Consider the following 19736-nt stretch of genomic DNA (forward strand, 5'->3'; position numbering starts at 1 on the left):
ATGTAATGTTGAAATTGTACAAGGCATTGGTGAGGCCAAATTTGGAGAACTGTGTACAGTTTTGGTCTCTGAATTATAGGAAGGATGTCAACAAAATAGAGAGAGTACAGAGAAGATTAACTAGAGTATTACCTGGGTTTCATCACTAAGTTACAGAGAAAGGTTGAACAAGTTGGGTCTTTATTCTTTGGAATGTAGAAGGTTGAGGGGGGACTTGATAGAGGTATTTAAAATTATGAGGAGGATAGATAGAGTTGATGTGGATAGACTTTTCCATTGAGAGTGGGGGAGATTCAAACAAGAGGATCGGAGTTGAGGGTTAAAGGACAAAAGTTTAGGGGTAACATGAGGGGGAACTTCTTTACTCAGAGAGTGGTAGCTGTGTGGAACGAGCTTCCAGCAGAAGTGGTTGAGGTAGGTTCGATGTTGTCATTTAAAGTTAAATTGGACAGCTATATGGACAGGAAAGGAATGGAGGGTTATGGGCTGAGTGCAGGTCAGTGGGACTAGGTGAGAATAAGAGTTCAGCACGGACTAGAAGGGCCGAGATGGCCTGTTTCCGTGCTGTAATTGTTATATGGTTATATGGTATGTGCTAGTGGTTAACTCTGGCCCTATACCTCCTAGGTTTCTTTGCTTATTGTTGCAGGGAAGTTGGTATAGCAATTATTTGTACTTCAAGGCAACACACACGGTTAAGTTTTGGGACTTAAAGATAAGATGGTGAAGTGTTTGGCTGCAATGGCTTCTACAGGGTCAACAAACAGTGCTACTGTTGTATTCAAACATATTTTAAATAATCATGAAATCCTGCTGAGTATTAAGAAGTCAGAAGTACTGCAAGTCTTCCCCATCAGCAAGTTGCTCGCTGGCTGAGCAAAGGAAGGAGCTGTGCATCGTGCTGTTGCCTGAATCAAAAGAGGTGTACAGTCTAATAGCGAGTGACCATCTTGCTCACTTTTCTTGTGACCAGGGGTGGAGTGTCATGGCGTCCAAACAAGAGTCAGTGATGCCCCCTCAGAGTTTGCTCGGCAGAAGACAACCTCTGCTGTGGTCGTCTGCAGACTTCAGCAGCACTGGATGTCTTGAGTTTGGACGTTTATTGAGTGGCTTTATCCTTCTATCTTATACGAGCTATGTGTGCTTTGTGCTCTGGGTGACAGTTGGTACTGACCTTTGCATCATAACCTGTCTTGTTCATGAGTATTCATGTATGGTTGAATGACGATTAAACTTGAATGGAATTTAATTGCATACACTTCCAAATTTCTGATGTGTAATTAAGAGCAATCAATCTTGGCATGGATTCAAATCACATATACACAGTGGAAATAATAACTATCAGCAATCTGTCCAATTAAGAGGTTGAGAACTTCCACTGATTTTTCAAGTGTGCCACAGAGACCTGTCAAATGGCATTTACTGATGATGGTTTAATCAGCAAATGCACAAAGGTGACTCAGTGGAAGATACTAATAGCATGTACTTTATTGCTTTGCACATGACTCCCTTGCCATCATTTCTGCAAAATTCATGATTTATCCTTTTCTGAAAAACAACAGTCTTCTTTACAGTATCCTGTGTGATAGAAGCAGTAATGAGTTGAGGAAAGAAATGAAAGGCTTACCTTCCTGCTTGCCTTTCTTGGAACTGGAAACTCCCAGCACTGATTGACTTGTTGGGCTTAGTGATAAGCCAAGAGTGGGCACTCAGCCAAGAGACTTGAAACTGGCTCAAGTTCAGATTTCCTTGGGACAAGGCCAGACTTCCACCCCTGGCAAATGGCATTTCTGAAAGTTTTTCACACAATGAAAATAAAGAGTATCATCCACATCAGGTACTGCATGCTTAGCCTGTAACCCTCTCCTTGCTGATTTGATAAAGTCAATAAAAAGCATAATCAAGATAATGTGACCAGATGAGTGACATTAAATATGAGCAGTGCAGAAACAACGTATCTTAAAGTTTATATTTGGCAAGGAATATCAGGGCTCATCATAAACATAAAAGATTTTGCAGACGTTGGAAATCTTGAGCAATACACTCAAAATGCTGGAGGAACTCAGCAAGTCAGGCAGCATCTCTAAAGGGGAATAAACAGTCAACATTTTGGGCTGAGACCCTTCATCAGGACCAGAGAGGAAAGGGGTAAAAGGTGGACTAACAAGGTGTTGAGAGGAGAAGGAGTACAATCTGGCAGATGATGGGTGAAACCAGTTGAAGGGGAATGTGGGTGGATGGAGGAGAGATGAAGAAAGATGCTGGAAGGTGATAGGTGGAAGAGTTAAAGGGCTGAAGAAGAAGGAATCTGATGGCAGACCATGAAAGAAAGGGAAAGAGGAGGGGCACCAAAAGAAGGTGATGGACTGGTGAAGAGAAGAGGAAGGGTGAGAGCGGGACCTGAATGGGGACTGGAAAAAGCAAGAAGGGGGAGGGGTGATAAAGTTACAGAAATTGATGTTCATAGGGCTGATTGATGAATTCCTGATTTGAAAGTCACCACAGCCATTAACCAAAACCAGCAGTATACCGCTGAAGTGATGTTTGCACAAATTTATTATGGAATCTCACACCCACTTTTACTGGAGTTTGTTCCTTCCTCAAATCTAAACAGGGAGCCCAGAAAACTATGCTTGTGCAATTTCTGAGTACATTATAGCCTAACTGTAGAATTCCTATATTTCTTTGTTTTTTGCTGTAGGTGGATTTGTAATAGCGCTGAACACACTTTGAAAAAGCACCTGCGCTAAAAAGAGCACAAATTGCAAATGCTTTAAGATGGCTTTGGAACTGAGGGATAGGGTCCATAGGAGGAGGTCCCTGATTCAGGAGATGCAAAAGAGGAATGTAATTCTGTCCCAAATGGTGAAGTAAGATGTCCTCTCCCATTGGTTTTGCTCTGTAGGGCTCATGTCCTCCTCTCATTTTTAGTTTTCAAAAATACACTTTATTCATAAAAAGAGAAGTAATGAGATGATGATGATTGGGCTGGAGTGGGGAGGCCGATTCCAGACCTTGGTCTTGTTTATTCACAATGGAGCAATGAAGTAGATAATCCGAGAGATCGAGGAGCACAGATACCTAGCAAGATTATAGGGCTGCTGCAGGTTATAGAGATAAGGATGGATCAAAGCATGAAGGGATTGGAGAATAAGGATATGGATATTAAAATCAAACCTGTTTATTTGCTACCTTAGTTTGTTTTTGCATCTGTCAGCAAATATTGCCTTTTGAAAACTGCTCCTGAGACATTAGGATAGAAATTCATCCTCAGTTGCATGCATAAGACAGAAACATTGTGCTGCTAGTTGTGCATTGTACTCGTCATCCAATATTTAGTGCTAAAGAAGTCAAAGTAATCTTGAAGGTGCCGTACCACTCAAATAGTCCACTATATCAGGCATTTAAAGCACTTGACCAAGGACAAGTTTCTATCCCATTATCACAAATAGCCCTTAAATACTGCTAACATCAATTATTACAAATTGATTTCATTCATTCTTGTTCTATATTCCCTTTCTTTTTAAATCTTACTGATTATTATTGAAAATCAACAACAGAGAAAAATACATCAAAATAATCAAGGCAACATATCCGTATGTAGAGTAAGAGTTAAACTATCAACCAGGCTGAACAGTATATCAATAATAATCAAAAAACAAAGTATTAAAGCTTTTTTTATGGAAAAAAGGAAAGAAAGAAATAATAATAATAAAGTCACTTGAAATGTGTAGAAATTTTAAATTCTAAACTCTGTAAATAAATCATTCCCTAACTGAGAAAGGAATTACAAAATAATAAAGGCATCACTTAATACCCTTTGTATAAATTAGGAAAATAACCAAAATATACATAATTGAGGCTATCCTTATGCAGAAAGGTTTTTACTCTTACTAAGTAAGAGCAAGAGCAAGTCATCCTCTGTGGCAGGAGTATAGTCAAGTGCATCTTGCAGACTGAGCCTTCAATATACTGCATATTCTGGACAGGTATCCCATTTCACACATCTTCTCCAGCTCAATGCTATATGGAAATTCATAGAGCAAGTTCAAGTTTATTGTCATCTAACTGTACATACAGTATATACAACCCACAATACATATATCACACACAGTATATGAAAGAAAATATTACCACAACTAAGTTAACAATATATACTTCAAATTGCATATTAAGTGTGCAGCACAGGTAAACAGAAAACAGTAAACAGTTCACTGTCGGAGTGACAAGACCTCAGCGGTGGCAGGGTATTCATTAATCTCACAGCCTGGGGGAAGAAGCTGTTATTCAGCATGGCAGTCTGAGTCCTGATGCTCCTGAACCTCCTTCTTAATGGTGGTGGGCCAAAAAGATTGCAGGATGAGTGGTAGGGATCTTCAACAATGCTTCGGGTCATTCACATAGAACCTGGTAAGTGTCCCAAATAGAGCGGTAGCGGGGGGTGACTCCAGTGATTGTCACAGCTGATTTTACTGTCCTCTGTAAAGTCTTGATGTCTTGCAGCTTCCTTACCACAAAATGATACTATCAAGTAGGACTCTCCCAATGGTGCTCCTATAGTGAGTTATTCGAGTGAGGGCGGGGAGCCATGCACATTTCAATCTCTTCAGCAAATGCAGACATTTCTGTGCCTTCTTGACTAGTGAGGGGGTTTTGTGGGTTCAGGTTAAATTGTCTGTTATGTGCATACCTGGGAGCTTTGTGCTCTTCACTCTCCCTGTTGCAGTCATTGTTGTGCAATGGAGGGATGTCAACCTGCACCTTCCTAAAGTCCACAATTATCTCTTTTGTCTTGTCCAGTTCGGGACTCAGGTTGTGGTTCTCACACAATTTGATAAGCTTCTCTACCTCCTCTCTGTATGCTGACTTACCATTAATGCCAATGAGGCCAACCGCTATTGTATCATCAGTGAACTTGTTGATATGGTCTGAGCTTGATCTGGCAGTGCATTCAGACCGATCCAGTCCTAAGGGAAATACACCTGGGAAGATGGTTCATATAGCAAAGGATGGAGAAATTCCTGGATATTGGGATGTGAAGACCCTACAAGAGCACTTTTCAATGCCCCAGGCATAAGACAAATTACCTTTCAGATTTCAGAATCAGAATCAGGTTTATTATCACCGGCATGTGACATGAAATTTGTTAACTTAGCAGCAGCAGTTCAATGCAATACATAATCAAGCAGAGAAAAAAATAATAATAAATAAAATAAAACATAATAATAGTAAATAAACAAGTAAATCAATTATGTAAATTGAATAAATTAAAAAATCGTGCTAAAACAGAAATACTGTACATTAAAAAAAAGTGAGGTAGTGTCCAAAGCTTCAATGCCCATTTAGGAATCAGATGGCAGAGGGGAAGAAGCTGTTCCTGAATCGCTGAGTGTGTACCTCCTACCTGGTGGTAACAGTGAGAAAAGGGCATACCCTGGGTGTTGGAGGTCCTTAATAATGGACACTGCATTTCTGAGACACCTCTCCCTAAAGGTGTCCTGGGTAATTTGTAGGCTAGTGCCCAAGATGGAGCTGACTAGATTTACAATCTTCTGCAGCTTCTGTCAGTCCTGTGCAGTAGCCCCTCCATAACAGACAGCGATGCAGCCTATCAGAATGCTCTATGGAAGTTGAGTGTATTTGTTGATATGCCAAATCTCTTCAAACTCCTAATAAAGTATAGCCACTGTCTTGTCTTCTTTATAACTACATTGATATGTTGGGAGCAGGTTAGATCCTCAGACCCAGGAACTTGAAGCTGTTCACTCTCTCTACTTCTGATCCCTCTATGAGGATTAGTATGTGTTCCTTCATCTTATCCTTCCTGAAGTACACAATCAGTTCTTTAATCTTACTGACATTGAGTACCAGGTTGTTACTACGGCACCAATCCACTAGTTGCCATATCTCACTCCTGTACGCCCTCTCGTCACCACCTGAGATTCTACCAACAATGCTTGTATCGTCAGCAAATTTGTAGGCGGCATTTGACCTATGCCCAGCCACACGGTCATGTGTATGTAGAGAGTAGAGCACTGGGCTAAGTACACACCCCTGAGGTGCGCCAGTGTTGATCGTTAGCGAGGAGGATATGTTATCACCAATCCTCACAGACTGTGGTCTTCTGATTAGGAAGTCAAGGATTCAATTGCAGAAGGATGTACAGAGGCCCAGGGTCTGCAACTTCTCAATAAGGATTGTGGGAATGTTAGTATTAAATGCTGAGCCATATCCAATGAACAGCATCCTGACGTAGGTGTTTGTGTTGTCTAAGTGGTCTAAAGCTGTGTGGAGACCCATTGAGATTGCGTCTGCCATTGACCTATTGTGGTGATAGGCAAATTGCAATGGGTCCAGATCCTTGCTGAGGCAGGAATTCAGTCTAGTCATGACCAACCTCTCAAAGCATTTCATCACTGTCGATGTGAGTGCTACCGGGTGATAGTCATTAGATTATGAAGACACTTAGTCCTCTTTTATTGTCATTTAGTAATGCATGCATTAAGAAATAATACAATATTTCCTCCGGTGTGATATCACAAAACACAGGACAGACCAAGACTGAAAAAACTGATAAAACCACATAATTATAACATATAGTTACAACAGTGCAACAATACCATAACTTGATGAAGAAGTCCATGAGCACAGTAAAGTACAAAGTCTCTCAAATGTCCCACATCTCACGCAGACGGGAGAAGGAAGAAAAACTCTCCCTGCCATGCCGACCACAATCTGACTCTGAGTCATCCAAAAACTTCAAGCTCTGATCAGCTCTCCGACACCGAGTACTGAGCGCCATCTCTGTCTGAACTATTCGACCTCCTTCTCGGTCACCAAAAGCAGGCAAGGATGGGGATTTTGAGGCCTACCCTCCGAAAGATTCCCGACCACGCAGTAACGACAGCAGCGAACGAGCGTTTCGGAAATTTCTCCAGATGTTCCTCTGTGCTTTCACGTCCATTCTCCATCAAATCAGAATTGTCCACGGCCCCTGTTTAACAGATATGATATCATTTTTCACCGGAGGGCTGCGCACGCGCAGGCGCACTGTCATCTTCTCCTCCCACCTTTAGGCAGCCCACATTATTCTTCTTAGGCACTGGTATAATTGTTGTCTTTTTGAAGCAAGTGGGAACGTCCGCCCGTAGCAGTGAGAGGTTGAAAATGTCCTTGAATACTCCCACTAGTTGGTTGGCACAGGTTTTCAGAGCTTTACCAGGTACTCCACTGGGACCTTCTGCCTTGCGAAGGTTCACTCTCTTTTAAGACAGTCTAACATCGGCCTCTGAGACAGAGGTCACAGGGTCATCAGGTGCAGCAGGAATCTTCACAGCTGTAGTTGTGTTCTCCCTTTCAAAGCGTGCTTAGAAGGTGTAGAGTTCATCTGGTAGTGAAGCATTTGCCATTCATACTAATGGGTTTTGCTTTGTTGGAAGTAATGTCTTGCAGACCCTGCCAGAATTGCCGTGCATCTGATGTCGCCTCCAACCTCATTCAGAATTGTCTCTTCACCCTTGAAATAGCCTCCGCAAATCATACCTGGTTTTCTGGTACAGGCTTGGGTTGCTAGACTTGAATACCACAGATCTAGCCTTCAGTGGACAACCTACCTCCTGGTTCATCCGTGGCTTTTGGTTTGGGAACGTACAGTAAGTCTTTGTAGGCACACACTCATCCACACAGGTTTTAATGAAGTCAGTAACTGCAGCACACTTATCCAGATTCAAAGATGAATGAGGGCTTTTCCCTTTCCACTGCTTTCTCACATCATGAATACTCTTTTTTTAGATATACCTTAAAATTACAATTGGTTTCTACTGTATGTACCTCTCAGGATATAAATTTATCCAAAGACAAATGGGGTCCTGCCTAGGTTACTTCACAAGAGGATTGGTTATTATGATGACGAAGCAGGAATGTGCAGTTACCACTGCCCAGTTTCAGAATGGCTTTTTTATTTTGCTGTAGGCCCATTTAATTTTGGGATGGCATGGCTTAAATTTATCCCTAGGATCTTGTCAAAATAAATATTGTTTGGATAAGTCAACACGACTCCAGGATTTCTCTAGCCTTATCTGAGCTAGAAATCACTCTAATTACTGTTAATGCAGTCTTGTTGACCTAGTGGCATTATTTCCATTTACAGAATCTTTTTTTTTATATTGCTAGCAAGAAATAATGAATAGTTAAAAGTGTGAGATAGAGTTATAAAGAAGATTTAGGGTAGAGTCATAGAAAAGTACAGAGCAGAAATAGGTCCTTCAGTCCATCTAATCCTTGCAGAACCATGTAAGCTGCCTACTTCCATCAACCTGCACCAGGACCATAGTCCTCCATATCCCTACCATTCAGGTACCTATCCAAACTTCTCTTAAAAGTTGAAATTGAGCTCATGTGGACCACTTGTGCTGGCACGTCATTCCACACTCTCACAACCCTTTGAGTGAATATGTTTCCCCTCATGTTCCCCTTAAACTTTTCACCTTTCATCCATAACACATGACCTTTAGTTGTAGTCCCACCCAACCTCAGTGGAAAAAGCTTGCCTGCATTTACCCTCTATATACCCCTCATAATTTCCTGTACCTCTATCAGATCTCCTGGTACATACAGAATCCCTCTGTCTTGCAACCTAGAGCAAGCAATAGCAATATGTAGATCCAAAATAATCTGTTTAGGGGCAATATGAGAACACCATAATAATGTATCTATTACATTTGGGAGCAAACAGCACAGTTTGTAAAGTTGCCACCTCATAGAACCTGAGGCCTGGATTCAAATGTGACCTGAGGTGTTGTTGTATGTGAGGTTTGTGCATTTTCCCTGTGACCGTATCAGTTACTTCCAGGAACCCTACCAATCCCCAGATACCAAAGATAGGTGGGCTGATAGAGTCATCAGCTCTGTAAGCTGATGCTAATATAAGTGAATGATAGAATTTAGGGGGAGTTATTGGGAATAAAGGCAACATTTTTTTAATTGGCATTTATATAGGATGAATGTGAATTAGACCATAAGACCATGATATAAAAGCAGAATTAGGCCATTTGGTCCATTGACTCTTCTCTATCGTTTCATCATGCTTGATCCAACTTTCCTCTCAGCCCCAGCCTTCCTTCTCCCCGTATTCCTTCGTGCCCTGACCAACCACAAATCTATCAACCTCTGCCTTAAATATACATAAAGGCTTGGCCTGCACAGCAGCCTGTGGCAAAGAATCCCACAAATTCACCACTCTGTGGCTAAAGAAATTCCTCCTCATTGTCATTCTAAAAGGGCACCCCTCTGTTCTCAGATAGTGCCCTCTGGTCTTAGACTTTCCCACCATAGGAAGCATCCTCTCCACATCCACTCTATCGAGGCCTTTCACCATTCGATAGGTTCAATGAGGTCACTCCTCATTCTTCTGAATTCCAGTAAGTTGATGGTTATCATGGACTCAGTGAGTCGAAGATTCTGTTTCCATGCCGTATACATCTATAATTGTAATGATGAGTTCCTTAAAAGAAACTAACTATGTGATTAATGCATCAAATAAAGAGAGAGAACAATTGACACTACTTGAATCCAGGAGGAGAAAACAACATCTTCTATTGTACTATATTCCAACCACATAGTTGGAGTTTGCAAGCCTGATACCAGCTACCTGAAGCATTCTTTTCCAAGTTCTGTCATGGGAAGAGATTACCATGTGGGGGAAGGGAAGATATATTCAGTTCCTCTTCGCAGAAATGCAATATCCCTGTTAACTACTAGGAAACTATCAAATCAACATTCAGTATGGTACTGTGAATCTTTTGGCCGTGGATCAGGAGCACACAGAGTACAGTAAGTTATGGGCCATCTCACATACTACCTGTCCATTCTCAATGTCAGCCAACTCCAGTCTAATCAGTAGAAGAGTGTGCCATTCCCACACTGGCTGCATTAACCAGCAGATCCAGCAAAACTACAATAAAAATAAATTATCCTCAATCCCCAAGGAAAGTGTCACCTGAATGTATAACTCTTGCTTGTAAAACTTCAGTTGGTGTTTCATTATTCAGTTGTAATAGAATTATTTTCAAGTTCTTGAAACCCGCTCAATGAACTGCAATGGTGTTCCAGCAGTTTCTGCAGCTGTTTAATTTTTACTGCTTTTACACTTTTTGTTTAAATTGTGATTGGGGTTAAAGCATTTACAGAACTCTATATGAATTGAGTGGCTTCACTTTTCATTTTGGCATTTTGAGGTATTTGTGACAGAAAAATAATTTGGGGTTTGAATGTTAAGCTACCTAACTTTGTGCAATGGGAAACATGTGTAAGAGAGTTTAGCATCCCGAAGCTTTTGTGATGTGTTGCACTACATAAAATAGATCCAGTTACTTCTTGTAAAGAAGATGATCATAGCTTACTGTAACAGTGGCTGAGTTCACTAAACTTCAGAGGGATAGTTTGCTTGTTCAAGATTATCAGTCATTTACAGGAGTCAGCAATAGTTTTTTTATATATTTAAGCAGAGGTATTGTACTGAAAAAGGGATGAAGAATCACATATTGTCTCACCTTCAGCACACAGTGGAAATGTCACTTTATACTCAGTTAAGTTCGTACACATTTGCTTTTTCAATTGTTATCAAAGAAGAAGAAGAAGAAGAAGAAGAAAGCCCTAAGCTCCGAGTGGAGTCGTCAGGACTCCGTCATGGCGGCATTTTTTAGCAGGTTTTCTTGTTTTTTTTTTACGAGGCCGAGTTGCTAGCTCGATATTCAGCCCAGCACGGATGGAAAGCGTGCAAGGGAGCCGGCTGGATTTGAAATCAGGAGCTTTCGCTCCGAAGTTCGGCACTGATGCCACGACGCCACCAGCCAGCATAATTGTTATCAAAACTCAGTTATTAATCTACTCAAAAGAAAGATGAAACAATCCCATCAATGAAAAAATGCATTTTTAATTGTTCAATTACAAAAATCTTTTATATTAAAACAACATTTGGCTCCTGTTGGAAATCTAAGTGCAAGTGGTCCCCTACAGAAGACCCCAATGAATGAAAAAGTAAATACCAAAGCAGCTTTGACCAATTCATTCCTTGCCCCAAGACACAGCAAGGGTTAAGGTTAAAATGTTGTGGTCAAGCTATATCGGTGCCAGAAACATGGTAACACTTGCTGATTTGATTTGGCGCAAATTACGCATTTTGCTCTAGGTTTCAATGTGCATGTGACGAATAAAGCTAAGCTTTAATCTTTTAAATTTCACAGTGGACAGAAAATGCAGTCCCTTCGGTCTAGTTTGCAACACATGATTACTCTTTTTCCCAATGTATGGGGACAACATTTGACTTGAGTCATCAAATGATCCCATTCAACAGGGTTATGACAGTCAACCGGGAATCTAATTACTCATTGCTCAACTTTACTGGTTTCCACTGCCAGCCCACATAAAATGACAAAAATAAGCAAAATATAAAAACGATGACTTATTAAAAGTTGATTTTGAAACACATATTGTGGGAATATTAGTATGTGAAGTTTTTGTCTCCAGCTTTTCTTTTATTGCTCAGTCCCTCGTCCAGTCTCCAAATGCTAAGACGAATTCACCCTAGAACTCGGCCACCCCCTCTCTAAGGCCCATTCACTCTTCACCCCTCAGTTTATTTATCAGCTTTGGCACCTGGGCTTAGAGTACCCCTCTTCTAAAATTCTCACCCTCATGCTCATTTACCACAATCTTTATCTCTTTGTTACCACTGATCAATATATCATTTTAAGAAGTCTATTACCCAACATCCATCCTTGGTCGGCAACACTGAATGTGGTTTTTAGTTGCCTCAATGCATTCTGTTCTGCCTGTGAAGTTCTGAAGTTTATTTCATTGATCTTAGTTCAATTAATTTCTAAATCAGATTTACTGTATCTACATAGTTCTTTTAGCATTATTGACTGCGGATGAATATCTGACCTCTTGTTCAGTTTTGCCTACCTTCAACCCACCAGTGAAACCCATCTCTATAGATGGTTAGGGCCCAAGTACTGGAACAACCTCTTTTCTCACCCTCTTTCTCTCTCGTCCTGTAAAACCATTCATTCTTGTTAACCATTCCTATTTTTTCTTTTACTCAGTCAATTTTTTAGGTTGAAACACTTGCACTCATACATACTTTCACATACACTCGCTCACAGTCCCACTATCAAACACGTACAGTGGCATGCAAAAGTCTGGGCACCCCGGTCAAAATTTCTGTTGCTGTGAATAGCTAAGCAAGTAAATGATGAACTGATTTCCAGAAGGCATAAAGTTAAAGACGACACATTTCTTTAATATTTTAAGCAAGACAACTTTTTTATTTCCATCTTTTACAGTTTCAAAATAACAAAGAAGGAAAAGGGCCCAAAGCAAAAGTTTGGGCACCCTGCATGGTTAGTGCAGTACTTAGTAACACCCCCTTTGACAAGTATCACAGCTTTTAAATGCTTTTTTATAGCCAGCTAAGAGTCATTCAATTCTTGTTTGGGGGATTCTCACCCATTCTTCCTTGCAAAAGTCTTCTAGTTCTGTGAGAATCTTGGGCTGTCTTGTATGCACTGCTCTTTTGAGGTCTATCCAGAGATTCTTGATGATGTTTAGATTGGGAGACTGTGAGCGCCATGGCAAAACCTTCAGCTTGTGCCTCTTGAGGTAGTCCATTGTGGATTTTGAGGTGTGTTTAGGTTCATTATCCTGTTTTAGAAGCGGTCCTCTTTTCATCTTCGGCTTTTTTACAGACGGTGTGATGTTTGCTTCCGAAATTTCCTGGTATTTAATTGAATTCATTCTTCCCTCTACCAGTAAATGTTCCCCATGCCACTGGCTGCAACACAAGCCCAAAGTATGATCGATCCACCCCCATGCTTAACAGTTGGAGAGGGATTCTTTTCATGAAATTCTGCACCCTTTTTTCTCCAAACATACCTTTGCTCATTGCAGCCAAAAAGTTCTATTTTAACTTCATTAGTCCACAGGACTTGTTTCCAAGATGCATCAGGGTTGTTTAGATGTTCTTTGAACCTTTTGAATAGAACTTTTTGCTTCGGGCCCTTTTCTTTCTTTGTTATTTTGAAACTGTAAAAGATGGAAATAAAAAAGTTTTCTTCCTTAAAATATTAAAGAAATGTGTCATCTTTAACTTTATGCCTTTTGGAAATCAGTTCATCTTTTACTCGCTTAGCTATTCACAGTAACAGAAATTTTGACCGGGGTGCCCAAACTTTTGCATGCCACTGTATATACGTCTGTGCACACACAAGCACGTATAATGTTTGAGGCTTAGGATCAATCACCTGGATTAAGATTCAGTATAGGAATCTCAGCTGACAGATTCATACCTGAACATGTTAATGCTAAATGTACAGTGGAACTATTTTCCAAAGCCCATGCTTTTTGGGGGTCTAATAGACTAATGCCTGTGGAAAACTTAAGAAATCTCTGAAGACTAAGATAAATGCATGCTTGTTTGTTGTACTGCCATACTATGGTAAAACTGCAATCCTTAAATATCTATCAGCACCTTTCAAGACTAACAGTTTTCATCTGCACTCCCTATGAAAAGCAACACATGCCCTGGCAGGACTAGATTCCAGATATTGCTGGAGAGAGTATAGATAGCAAAGCAGGTATACAACAATAATAATTACTATTTATTTTTGAGCACTTTTCATACAAATGATGCTGTTCAAGGTGTTTTACAATGGGATAAAGTGCAAACCATAAAAATAAAAGGAACAATTATGTTAGCAAGGTTAAATAAATAGATTTCTAGCTGGCATTTAAAAGCGTCAACTGAGTCTTTTAAGTATTGAGTTCCACAGTTTAGGAGCATAGTTTTTAAAAAGCTGACCTGCCAATTTTCTTTTGAGGGAGATTGTTTAAATTTAAGAGACTGGTGGAAGACCTGAGAGCTCGAGTAGGATTATAAAACAAAAGCTATTCTGTGATGCACTACAGTCCCAACCCATTGAGAGCTTTAAAGGAACTTTAAAATCAATTCTAAAAGATACAGGAAGCCAATGCAGAGTAGTTACAATGGAAGTGATATCCTGGTTTTAGTTAATAGTCTGGCTGCAGCAATCTGAAAGAATGAAGGCCAGTAAAAAGCGTATTGCAGTAATCGTGTCTAGTCTATTTGGTATAAAGGTGAATTAGTTTTTCAGCATCATTACATAGCAGAAACAAATGATGCATGTCTTTCTACAGCTTTCTGACTGCCACACAGAATGTATACAGAATTTCTACACCCAGAAGATTTTAGTATCTGGTCATCTACATTGAGAACAACACTCTAATAAACTTTGCAAAGAAACAGCTAAAATTAACCTGAAGGTTCACTGTGAAAATGGGACATGGATAACAGCTGCCTAGAACTAGCTTATGTGCTGCACAACCTGCAAAACTGCATTTCACACTGAGTGACACTGAGTGGGGATCATCCAAGAAAAGAGGTTTAAGCGTTTTCTGTCAACACACATCACATAGTCACGGATCACTATTGAGTCACACAAAGCAGCGTACATGAGAATGGGTAACTCATTGCATGAGTAATACTCCTTTTATCACTCCTGCTGACGTCAATGCATTCTTAGCAGCAAGACTAGAAGTAAATTGATTTTGTTACTGTTTCCTAAATCACAGTGTGCTTCCTCTGAGTGTGGTAACCACAGAGTGCGGATTTTAGAGGGTTACAGGGTGAATTCATTCCCATTTCACAAATATATTTAATGCAGTTTAGCTGTGATATTGTGAGCACTGTCAAAATTAAATGTTGATTAAATAAAATAAATTATCTGATAAATGGCCACGACAGAGCAGGCGATGTAATGCAGCCGTAGAACATGGGGACTGATAGAAATCGTTGAGACCCATGGCGAGCACTTATGCCATACATGTCTGCTGTGGGAGGAGCTTTCGGTCGGAGTTGATGAGCAGGAGTGTGAAATTCGGACATTGCACTTCATCAAGGATGAGAAATACCCTGACCACTTTCTTCCAGAAGGCAATCAAATCCCTGACATTAAGTAGTGTAGAATTGGTCAACCGGAGGGTTAAAGATCAAAGATTAGCTTTATGAGCCGCATGTACGTCGAAGCGCACAGTAAGATGTATTGTTTTGCATCAATGGCCAACACAATCTGAAGATGTGCCGGCGGCAGCCCACAAGAGTCACGATGCTTTGCCATGCATTGGACACATCGAAGTCCAACTCCATCCAGCTGTAATAAAGAAGACCTAAGTCACAACTGATCTGCAAACTGTAACAAATTTCCAAACACAGGTAATTCTTACAAACTAAAGGAACATACCAACGAATTGCAGACAAATGAGTCATCCATAACAGAAATTTAAGGTTGAAGAATTAATGTTCTGTCACCTGCCTCCCTGTCATTCTCCTTGTCAGTCCTAACACTCCCTAGTACTTCCTAATATTTATACTCTTTTGCTATTAGCTCACATTATTTGCATGTGTTGTTTCTCAGATATCTTTGATGTAACACAGTAATTCACACAGATGGCCTAAAACATGGGTTCCCAACCTGGGGTCCATCAACCCCTTGTTTAATGGTATTAGCTATAGCATTAAAAGAGGTTGGGAATCCCTGGTCTAAAAACTTCTGGGTACAGAGACTCCAGAAATCTAAAATGAATACTGCAAGGACTGACTGAGTACAAAATTGTCCCGGCTATTGATTGATCATACCCGTGACCATGTTTGATGTGCTAAGTGACAAAACCCCATTGACTTGCTTTCAGCTAATGCAGACCAGAAGCCTCATGATCAGTTCTCTTCGCAAAATATATTTCTTGAGCAACAAACCCTTGCTGTGAGCTGGCAGCCTGTGCTCTGTAAACAGCAAACATGAGGAAATCTGCAGATGCTGTAATTTCAAGATGCTGCCTGGCCTGCTGCATTCACCAGCAACTTCTACGTGTGTTGCTCTGTAAACAGTGCTGTTTGCAAAGCTGCTCTTTCAACTTCAAACTGATTGCTGATTGCAATTTACATTAGGAATGAACACTGGTTCTTGTTTATGACAAGAAGTTGAGCAAGGACTATTTCTTAGAAGTTTAATTTTATCACAAACAACTCTTACCCTTTGGAAAAGTCACACTGCCGTGCTAGAAAGCTGAGGTGAGCAATAAACATCTCGGGCTCTGGAAAGTGAATATCCAAACCACAATAAAAAAAACATATGAAGAATGGGAAAATCAAATTAGCAAAAGATCAATCTGTGCCATATTGAAGCCATATTGAAACAAATTAAGGAAGAGTCTAGTTCAATTCTAGTATTGTGTAATAGGAAAAGAGTCATTGATGATCATCTAGCTAAAAAGTTTGTGAATCCATGAGCATGACCTCATTATTTGTTTTGTACTATTTATTGATTTTATAGTTTATCGTAATTCTTATGTCTTGCACTGTACTGTTGCTGCAAAGCATCAAATTTCACACTATGTCAGTAATAATAAACCCAATTCTGATTTAGAGAGAACATCATCATCATCATCATCATTACGTGCTGTGTCATATGACATAGGCAATCATAATCTATGACCATGATTGTACTTTGTAAGTTTTTCTACAGAAGTAGTTTGAAACTGCCTTCTTCTGGGCGCTGCGGTGAAAAGACAGGTGACTCCACCCATTATCAATACACTCCAGAAAGTGACTTGTGTCAGTGGTCACATAACCAGGATTTGTGATATGCACCAGCTGCTCATACAACCATGCACCACCTGCACCCATGTCTCCACGTGACCCTGATTGGGAAGGCTAAACAAGTCCTATACCTTGCCCAAGGGTGATCTGCAGGCTAGCAGAGAGAAAGGGTGTCTTACAGCTCATTTTGGTAGTGAATTATCTCCAACTCACCACCTAATATAGAGAACAGTGACCATAATATAATAGTTTTGCCAAGGGGCGGAATTAAAATGATGCTTAACAGTGACTCTTTCGAGCTCATCTGTGGAAACAGCTTAATTTCTGTACTTGCTGCCTCTCTTTTTCCTTTTCAGGGTGGGTGGGTTTCTGTTAGAGACCCAACGTGGAGTAACACGCAGACATTGGTTCTTTGCAGTATTGGGACCTGCTCCCAAGGGCTCATGAGTGACTTCTTTTTGAAATCAGCCTAGAAAATAAGTGTGCCGTCTGGACTCCAAGGCTTCACGGCCCTGTAGATGAGCTAACTCTACGCCAGTGTCACTGATTGAAGTGTCGCAGGAGAAAACAGCAGATTGGCTGTCGGGGGCTCTGCTCTCTCTCTCTCTCTCTCTCTCTCTTGCTTGGCGGCTAGAAGGTGCCGATGGTTTTAACTGCTGAAGTTATTGGGGAGGGGTGGGATCGTTAGTTTGCTGCTGGTTTTACATGACGGGGAGTAGGGGGTGATTTTGGGTTCTGACATTTTTACTGTCACTCATTCTTTGAGGTACTCTTCTGTTTTCATGGATGTCTACAAAGAACAAGAATTTCAGGGCATATATTGTATACATTTTTCTGATATTAAATAGAACTGTTGAAACTATTGATTTTTATATAAAAATTAGAAGGTTTTCAATCTGAAACCAGAGACTTAACTCTGAATTGAACAAGCTATTAAGGCATGATCCATTAGAAGAGTATGAGAGATTGGACATCTGCTTTCAAAGGGATGACATGAAGCAAGCAATGTTTACAAAGAATCAATACATATTGAAATAAGTAATACTGTATATGTATATTCTTTAAAAGCTAAAATTGAAATAGGAAATGTAGCCCAGCTGAGACTATCCAGAGAAATGAGATGTGGACTTAGACCAAAGGATAAAGCATATAACAGGCAGCATGTCTAAAAATTGGGAACATTTCAGAATTCAGCAAAGGAGAGCCAAGAAATTGATTCAAAAGGAAGAGCAGAATGTGGGAAGCACTACGCAAGAAAAATAACATAGGACTTTAGTAGAAATTTAAAAAGGAAAAGACAGTTAATGTGAAACACAGAGTGGTGAAATTATAATGAGAAGTGAGGAGATAGCGGAGGAGTTAAGTGAATTAATTGTGCAGGGCCTCTTCAAAGAGCACTCAGAAATCATTGTGGAAGTGGAGGAGAACTGTATCAAGTGTGTATGAGAAACTCCAAGAAATTAATTAAACCTTGGTGAAAAGCTAGTACTGGAAAAATTAATGGGACTGTAAAACAATAAATCCCCCGGATGCAATAACCTGCATCTCAGGATTCTGAGGTATCTGGTTACAGAGCTAATGGATCCACTCACTGTCATCCTTCAAAATTACACACGTCCTAGAGTGGCTCCTGCAGACTGGAAGGTAACAAATGCATTCCTACAATTTAAGAAATGAGGGAGAAAATGTTGTTGACATCAGAGTATGTCAGATGCTAGAACATTTTTATTATGAAAGTAGCAACACAGGATATGGAAAATAACAACAGGAGTGATGAGAGCCAAAATTGGTTTATGAAAGAGAAAACATATGTAATTAATTAGCTACATTCTCTTTGAATTGTAACAGACAGACAAGATAAAGACATATTTATTGATGTTGAGTGTTTAGATTTTTCAAATATTTAACATGAATAACAGAACAACAATAAAAATTTAAAAATTTCTGATTTTTTGCTTCAAGAACACAAGAGCCGGTCATTGACTTCAGAAGGTGTGTGTGTGTGTATGTGTGTGTGTGTGTGTGTGTGTGTGTGTGTGTCTGTGTGTGTGTGTGTGTGTGTGTGTGTGTGTGTGTGTGTGTGTGTGTAGGAGGGGTGATTCTCATCATCCTGTCTAATCAACAGAGTTGAGGATGAGAGCTTCAAGTTCCCTGGAGTAAACATCAACCACAGCCTGTCGTGGTTCAGCTATATAGATGCCAAAACCACAGAAGCTCTCCACACCTCTACTTCATCAGGAGGCTAACAAATATTGACATGTCTCTGTTGACCTTCGCCAATTTTTATCAATACATTACAGAAAGCTTGCTATCAATGGCTTAGAATGACAACCATTCCGCCTGAGACCACAGGAAACCACATCATGAAAAGTAGCCTCCCCTCCATGGATTCAGTCTATACCTCTAAAGCAGCTAGCATAACTAAAGACCCCACTGACCCTGGATGTTCTCTCTTCTCCCCCTCTCATTGGGCAGGAGATAGAAAAGCCTAAAAGCACATACTAGCAGGCTCTAGAATAGCTTCTATCCCACTATTATAAACTATTAAATTATTTAGATTATGAAGACACGTAGTCCTCTTTTATTGTCATTTAGTAATGCATGCATTAAGAAATGATACAATATTTCCTCCGGTGTGATATCACAAAACACAGGACAGACCAAGACTGAAAAAACTGACAAAACCACATAATTATAACGTATAGTTACAACAGTGCATTAATACCATAACTTGATGAAGAAGTCCATGAGCACAGTAAAGTTCAAAGTCTCTCAAAAGTCCCACATCTCACGCAGACGGGAGAAGGAAGAAAAACTCTCCCTGCCATGCCGACCACAATCTGACTCTGAGTCATCCGAAGACTTCGAGCTCTGATCAGCTCTCCGACACCGAGTACTGAGCGCCATCTCTGTCCGAACAATTCGACCTCAACCTCAGTCACCAACAGCAGGCAAAGCCGGGGATTTTGAGGCCTACCCTCCAAAAGATTCCTGACCACGCAGTAACGACAGCAGCGAACGAGCGTTTCAGAAATTTCTCCAGATGTTCCTCTGTACTTTCACG

This window comes from Mobula hypostoma, chromosome 14 (assembly GCF_963921235.1).
Source record: "Mobula hypostoma chromosome 14, sMobHyp1.1, whole genome shotgun sequence".
NCBI classification, from domain to species: domain Eukaryota; kingdom Metazoa; phylum Chordata; class Chondrichthyes; order Myliobatiformes; family Myliobatidae; genus Mobula; species Mobula hypostoma.